Source organism: Amblyomma maculatum, chromosome 6 (assembly GCF_055883805.1).
Source record: "Amblyomma maculatum isolate TAMU_Amacu chromosome 6, ASM5588380v1, whole genome shotgun sequence".
NCBI lineage: Eukaryota > Metazoa > Arthropoda > Arachnida > Ixodida > Ixodidae > Amblyomma > Amblyomma maculatum.
In genome coordinates, this window is record NC_139349.1 from 186,726,418 (window position 1) to 186,734,927 (window position 8,510).

Sequence of the window (8,510 nt, forward strand, 5' to 3'; positions counted from 1 at the left end):
TGTGTATGCCATTAAATAAAGCTAAAGTCCCGCCCATATAGCTTCTGAGCTACGTGAATCCGAGCGTCCAGGGTGTACGCCTCTTGGAGAGCATCGCGCGATGTAACCCGACAACTCCAAACAGCGCACATTCGCCATCGTAAAGTCGGCGGCGCGGTGGCTGAAGCCGTGCTGTCCGCGTTTACCTTCTATTTGTGACGTTTTAGTTTTTAATGGTGCGAGCGAGCTCGATAACAGGACTCAGTGCGTCCTCAACAAGAGCGGACGCTTGACTTAGAAATGCGCGATGAAGATCAGAGCGAAAGTGTAACCAGTTAAATTTTTCAAAATATAACCATATACATTTTTATCTATAATTCGTGCAAATTGATCGTATCAATTGTCCTTTTCCATTTCTTTTTTTAACAGATGTTATTCACAATAAAAAAGTAATTCAAATATGATTTGCAATTAGCAGCATGCCCAGGCAGCACCAGCCATCGGCCCAATATTGGGGATTGATTGGAGATTACTGGCCCACAAGTGGCCCAATGGTGCCAATGAGCTACCAATAATGCGCAGCCATGCTATAACAGAAGCATTATTGGCCCAGTGAACTTCATCCATATCCGTTATTGGCATTCAACCGGCTAACAGTGGTCAATAATGCCCACGCATATTGAACCGCTTGCCATTATTGTATACACAATGAGACAACCTGGTCATTATTGGCCATCCATCTACAATGGTTTGCCAATATCTTCCACACCATGGTATAACCTGGTAAATATTGTCCGGTCAATGACAGCGGCTTCTCAATATTGAGTATATCTAAGCATACAGTGGTCAATAATGTCCAACCAACTTTGGCGGCTTCCTAACATTGTAATATCTTGGTTTCTATATATATATATATATATATATATATATATATATATATATATATATTGTTACGAGGCACGTCGAGATATTAGGAGGCGATGGTACGTCGTAGCCGCAACAGTTCACCGTCGGGGACACACTCACAGGAGAACCAGCCGTAGCTGCAGCGTCGTCTTTTTCTACTCGCCCAGCACTTCGTCATCGTCTCTTTCATTGCGTACCGTAACAATACCCCCCCGCGGAAGAAGCACAGTCCCGGTGCGTAGACTACACAGGTGAGCGCGAGATATAAGGTTTGAGACGGGCGACATGCACGACTTCTGGATGATGGTTTGCCGGAGAGTGGCGGTTCACAAGGATAATCTCGTACGTCACGTCGGTAAGTTGCCGCAAGACCTGGTAAGGGCCCACGTAGCGGGGCAGAAGTTTCTCGCACATGCCTACACGTCGAGCAGGGAGCCAGAGGAGTACGAGGGAGCCAGGAGGGTAGTAGGCGTCACGGTGCTGGAGATCGTAACGGTGCTTTTGAGAACGCTGGGACGCACGAAGCCGGTCTCGAGCAATATGACGGGCGGCATCAGCGCGGGCGATGGCATCAGAAGCGTAACTGCAGGAGGAATCGTCAAGAGGCAGTAAGGTGTCGAAGGGAAGTAGAGGGTCGCGGCCGAAGAGTAGATAAAAGGGAGAGCATCCGGCGGTATCATGTCGTGAGGAGTTATAAGCGAATGTTATGAAAGGTAAAGAGATGTCCCAGTCACGGTGATGGTCAGAAACATACATTGACATCATATCGGTCAGGGTACGATTAAGGCGCTCAGTAAGACCGTTCGTTTGTGGATGGTAGGCCGTTGTGAAGTTGTGGCGCGTAGCGCATGAGCGCAGAAGGTCATTAACAACTTTAGAAAGGAAGCAGCGACCGCGATCGGTGAGCAGTTGACGAGGAGCACCATGAAGCAAGATGACGTCATGCAAAAGAAAGTCTGCAACGTCGGAGGCACAGCTGGTGGGGATAGCTCTGGTTATGGCATACCGGGTGGCGTAATCGGTCGCTACGGCAATCCATTTGTTCCCTGAAGTCGATGTGGGGAATGGCCCGAGCAGGTCGAGACCAACTCGAGAAAAGGGCTCAGTTGGAACTGCGAGTGGTTGCAGGGGCCCACTAGGGTGAAGAGACGGGGTCTTCCTGCGCTGGCACAACTCACAGGCGGCGACGTAGCGACGAATAGAGCGGTAGAGGACAGGCCAGTAGAATCGCCGTCGAACATAGCAGTATGTGCGTGACACTCCTAGGTGCCCTGCTGTAGGAGCATCATGAAGGTGCGCAAGAACAGCAGACCGTAGATGTGTCGGGACAACAAGCAAAAGGTCTACACCATCTGGGCGCATATTGCGTCGGTATAATGTGTTATTAAGCAGCACAAACATACTGATGGGCGGATCGGTGCTGTCGTTGCGCAGGTGATCAATAATGGGGCGCAGGGAAGGATCACGACTCTGTTCGACGCCGATGTGGAGAAAGTTCGAAATGGACAAAACGCAGTCGTCAGCAGTATTGTCAGGAAGTTCAGGAGGGTCGACGGGGTGGCGGGACAAGCAGTCGGCGTCTTGATGTAGGCGGCCTGACTTGTACACAACAGTACACGTGTATTCTTGTAATCGCAAGGCCCAGCGACCTAAGCGGCCAGTAGGGTCCTTAAGTGATGACAACCAACACAAAGCATGATGGTCCGTCACTACGCTGAAGGGCCGCCCAAACAAATAAGGACGGAATTTGGTCAACGCCCAAACAAGTGCAAGGCATTCGCGCTCCGTAATGGAATAATTGCGCTCGGACTGAGATAGAAGGCGGCTGGCATAGGCAATCACACGAGAGTGGCCGTGCTGGTACTGGGCAAGGATGGCGCCAATACCATGTCCGCTAGCGTCGGTGCGCAGTTCTGTAGGAGCAGACGGGTCGAAGTGCGCCAGTACAGGAGGAGCGGTGAGCGCGGAAATGAGCGTTGTGAAGGCCTGAGCTTGTTCATGGCTCCACGAGAAATTCACGTTTTTCTGTAAAAGGGAGGTAAGGGGACGTGCTAGGTCAGCGAAGTTCCGAATGAAGCGACGGAAGTTGGAGCAGAGCCCGAGAAAACTTCGCACATCACTTGTATTACGTGGTGTAGGGAACTCGCGGACTGCACGGACTTTATCAGGGTCGGGCTGCACACCATTTTCGTCAACCAAATGTCCCAGGATTTTGATCTGGCGGCGGCCGAAGCTGCATTTTTTTGCATTGAGTTGAAGACCGGCGCGGCGAAAGACTGCCAGTATCGTAGAAAGCCGTTCAAGGTGACTTGTGAACGTGGGAGAGAAAACGACAACGTCATCTAAGTAGCATAAGCACGTTGTCCACTTGAAGCCACGGAGAAGCGAGTCCATCATGCGCTCGAAGGTCGCAGGAGCGTTACAGAGGCCAAATGGCATGACCTTGAATTGGTATTTTATTTTTTATTTACACATACTGCAGTCATAGAGACCAAGCAGGGGGGCAACATTCAAAAAGCAAAAATAAAATCAAACACTACGCAAATCCAGCGTTCCGGCAACAATAAAAGAAGAAAACCAAACAGAGGGCAATGATATTGTTAAGTTTACACATACAATAAGACACTCTTTTCAAAAGCAGCGGCATCCTGAGCCGAAAAGACATTTGCTGGCAGTGAGTTCCATGTTGTGATTGTTCGGGGAAAAAATGAGTTTTTGAACGTATTTGTGCGTGCAAAGTACGGGATAAGGTTATGGTTGTGGCTATTGCGTGTCTGTCGTGTAGAACGGGGGGATATATAGGGAGCAGCATTAATATTAAATTGTCTAGAGTAAAATGAGTACAGAAATTTAAGCCTCGCAAGTGCTCTCCTTCTTTCTAGAGTGGATATGTTCTTCGTAGACATCAGAACGGATGGCGAGATAGAGCTATGGTAAGCGTTAAAAATGAAACGGACTGCTTTTCTTTGGATCATTTCAAGTTTCCTTATATCCTTTTTTAAGTGCGGATCCCATACGACGGAAGCATACTCAAGTTTCGGACGAATTAGTGTGTTGAAGGCAAGTTGTTTAAGTTCAGAGGGAGCGTGTTTTAATTTGTGTCTTAGAAGGCCGAGGTTCCTTGAAGCAGACGAGCAAATGCTATTAATGTGGCTGGACCATGAAAGGCGATTTGTAATGGTGACTCCAAGATATTTGTATTCGCTCACCTGTAGCAGTGGAAGATTGTTTATTGCGTAATTAAAACTGTATGGCGCTTTCTTGTTATTAACCTGAAAAAGAACCGATTTGTCGCTATTTATTTTCATGGACCAAAGGGTGCACCACTCTAGGACATTATTAAGATTTGACTGCAAGCATTTTTGGTCGGTAGTGCTGCTAATTTTCTTAAACAGAATGCAGTCATCTGCGAATAGTCTAATACTGACTTCGGACGTATTTACGGAGTTAACCAAATCATTGATATAAATAAGGAATAAAAGAGGCCCAAGTACGCTGCCCTGAGGCACACCAGAGGTAACGGGTAAAATACCTGAATGAGATTTTTTAACATCGACGAACTGTTTTCTGTTGGAAAGATAGGTATTAATCCACCTGACAAGTGCTGTCGGAAGACCAAGATGTTGAAGTTTAAAGATGAGCTTATTGTGCATGACGCGATCAAACGCCTTGCTGAAATCTAAAAAAATGACGTCAACCTGTCCAGCATTGTCAATCGATGAAGCGAATTCATGCACTGTAGTGACGAGCTGAGTAACCGTAGATAAGCCTCTTCTAAAACCATGTTGAAAGGGAGACAGGATGTTATTTTTTTCCAGAAATGACATAAGATATTTAGATATAACATGCTCCATAAGCTTGCAGGTACCTGAAGTTAGCGATATGGGACGGTAATTGTTAACGTTCAAACGATCACCTTTCTTAAAAATTGGAACAACGCGAGCTAAGCGCCAGTCATCAGGGACAACAGAATCTTTTAATGAAAGTTCGAAGAGGCGAGTTAAAATGTGGGCTAATGGTTCGGAATAACGGCGCAGAAACTCATTAGGGATATCATCAGGCCCCACTGCCGATTTCGTTTTTAAGTTTAGCAGCATGTTTAGTACGCCTTCATAGCTTATAAAGTCACCTGATATATCAGATCCAGATACCTGCAGTTCCAAATCTTGATCACTCGAGGCAAAGACAGAGTGAAAGAAACTATTGAAGTGATTTGCAATATCCACAGGAATCTCCGAGACCATGCCGTCAATAGATAGCTGTTTTACCTCATCTTTAGAATCACGTAGGTAACGCCAAAACTTCTCAGGGCTCTCTCTTAAGAATTTGGGCAGTCCCTGCGAAAAGTAGTGTTTTTTTGCTTCGGAAAGCTTAGAAGCTAGCTGAGTTTTCAGCGTGCGAAAACAGGTAGTTTTATGACCGCTTCGTTTAGTGCGTTTAATTTTGCGATGCAAATGAATGATTTCTCTAGTAATCCACGGATTAGGCTTATTTGTACGCACACGCTGGTTGGGAACGAAATTTTCAATGCAAAAGTGAATAGTGTCCTTAAGTGTAGTCCATAATGCTGTGACGTCGCTAGGCAGGTTATCACATAAATCCCAGAGTTTGTCTAGGATCGCAAGATCATCGGCACGTGAAAAATTTTTTACAGTGTTATTGTTCGCTATCTTATAGTTTTTCTGGGCATCAAGCAGAAAAGACAAATGAACGCTTTTGTGATCAGAGATAGCCGTGTCAACATACACACTGTATTCAGATAAACTAGCGCTGACAAATACCAAATCAAGAATTGAACGAGCGTTACCCACTTCTCTAGTGAAATCAGAGACAGTCTGCACCAAATCACACATCAGCATAATATTCAAAAGAGGGTTGGTTGAATCATTAAAAACACAATCAGGGTTAGCCCAATCAAGTAAAGGAAGGTTGAAATCACCAGCGAGAATAAGGCGGTCATCTTTGAACAAAGACATATGATCATACAGCTCAACCAAGAAATCGGGGGAGGCAGATGGTGATCTGTACACTGCGCAGACTGTGAACAAACTACCCCAGCAGTTTACCCTAACAAATAAACTCTCATGATCATCTATCTGGTTAAGAACAGTGCCATTCAAACAGTTTTTTATTATGACGGCTACGCCCCCACCACGGGTAGGTCGGTCTCTTCGGAACATTTTATGTGACGCGGGGACAATAACACTGTCAGTAATGCCGTCATGCAACCAAGTTTCGGTAATTATCATTATGTGGGGATCATGGGCCAAAATGAGAAACTCAAGCTGGTCAACTTTATTGGCAATACTCTGTGCATTCAAGTTCACTACCCGTAATTCTTTGGGCGCAGTGGATGCATTCCGTCATGTCTCTACGGCGTTCCGAGAAGGAAGCGCGACGCGTGTGTTATTAACTTCGTCCCAAACGAACAGGTTACCGTCAATTTTCAACTTATCATAAACAAGATACACCTTTTGTTTATTATCTCTTTCTGCCTTCGAGCTTTCCCAAAGCAGTTTGCGTTTGCGCAGCGTGTGCTGGCTGTAATCGTTTTGTAGGTATATATTGCTACCTTTGAGCTTGCTTACGTTCCGCCAGACGGCTTGTTTTTCATTAAAATCTTGGAAGTACGCAATGACTGGTCTGCGAGTTCAGCTGAACCCAAGACGGTGAATGCGAGCGACGGACGTGCACTGGACGCCCAGTTTTACACCAAATACATCCGAAATCACCTTAGTTCTTAGTGTTTCTTCACTTTCATCCGGGGATTCATCAATGCCATATACAACAACGTTAGAGCGACGACTGCGGTCCTCAAGATCCGTTAATTTGTCCTTTTGCCAAGTAATAATGCTCTGAAGGGAAGCGGTAGAATTTTCTAAAGTGGCAATCTCAGGGGACTTTACATGCATTTGTTTCAGCTGTCCATCTAAAGAACGCAACCGAGAATCGACATCACGCAACAGTTGCTCGTTTTCTGACACACAGATTTTAATGGATTCAAGCTCTTTAAAGATTCGAGTCTGACCTTCCAAAATACACTGAAACATATGTTCGACTGAAGGTCCAGGGTTTTGCTCAACATCGCCGCAGAGTAGCATTTTGCACATGAAGTAAAATACATACACCAGGTTCATATAAGAGTCACCCCTGACATTTGTCAGGGGTGACAAATGCGGTTTTCTCTCGATCCCGTTCGTCGACAGCTATTTGCCAGTAGCCGGAACGCATGTCGATCGAGGAAAAATAGCTGGCACCATGCAAGCAGTCGAGGGCGTCGTCAATTCTCGGGAGCGGATAAACGTCTTTTTTAGTGATCTGATTGAGGTGGCGGTAATCTACACAGAATCTCCAAGTTTGATCTTTCTTTTTCACTAAAACGACAGGAGACGCCCAGGGACTGCAGGAAGGCTCAATAATATTATTTGTCAACATCTTGTCGACCTCCTTCTGTATCACATGTCGCTCAGCAAGAGAGACTCGATACGGCCTTCTGTGAATAGGGCTGGCATCACCAGTATTGATGCGATGGGTAACGACAGATGTCTGAGCCAAAGGTCGGTCGGCAAAATTAAAAATGTCCTTGTACGATAGCAAAAGGTCGGAGAGAGCACCGGCTTGCTGAGGTGTCAAATCCGGTGCTATCATGTGAGTAAAAAGGGTCGGGCGAGAAGCTGATACGGGGGGTTCAGATAGAGGCACAGGCTTGAGGGCAGAAACTTCGCAGTCAGCCAACGGAAGTAAGTCAGCGAGTGCAATGCCATGGGGCAAAACTTGGACAGAGCGGCTAAAGTTAAGGACGGGAAGATAGGTTCTGTTATCCGTGACGGTCAGGACAGTGTGAGGGAGTATGACGTTACGGTGGAGCACAACATCGGTGATTGGACAAGTGACGTATGTACCATCAGGAATAGCAGGAAACGGGGCCAAAGGAACATACACGGCAGCTTCGGGCGGTAGGCGAACAAACTCGACGGAGCAGAGGCGTGGCTTGATATCTGAGCGGTCGGAGCAGAAAGGCAGGTCTAAGCGAAGGAGGCCACTTGAACAATCAATCAGAGCAGAGTGCGCCGTTAAAAAGTCGATGCCGAGGATCACATCGTGGGGGCAGCGGTCGATTACAGTGAAGAGCACAGGGGTAGTTCGACCAAAAATGCTCACGCGCGCAGTGCAAAGTCCCACGACGGTAGCGACGCCTCCGTCGGCGACACGAACGGCTGATGAAGAGGCGGGTGTAACAACTTTTTTGAGTCGGCGGCGAAACGAAGAGCTGAGGACGGAAATTTGGGCACCAGTGTCAATGAGGGCGGTAACAGGCACACCATCTACACAGATATCTAGAAGATTGCGGCGATGAGCGAGGGTCAGCAGAGGATTTTCGGGCCGGGTCGTCAATGCAGCTTCACCTCCGGGAGCTGCATTGATCAGTTTTCCGGGAGCGGGCCAGAGAAGTGAGGATGAGGGGACGAGGAACGGTGAGGTAGGGGCGAGCGGGAACGGCGGGTCTGGGGAGACGGCGATCGGCTGGACATGCGCGGGAATGGCGGGTTAAAGTCACGAGAGGGCATATCACGGAGAGAGGTTGGGTGTGGTCCGTAGGCGGTGCTGCGATCATGATAGTAGCG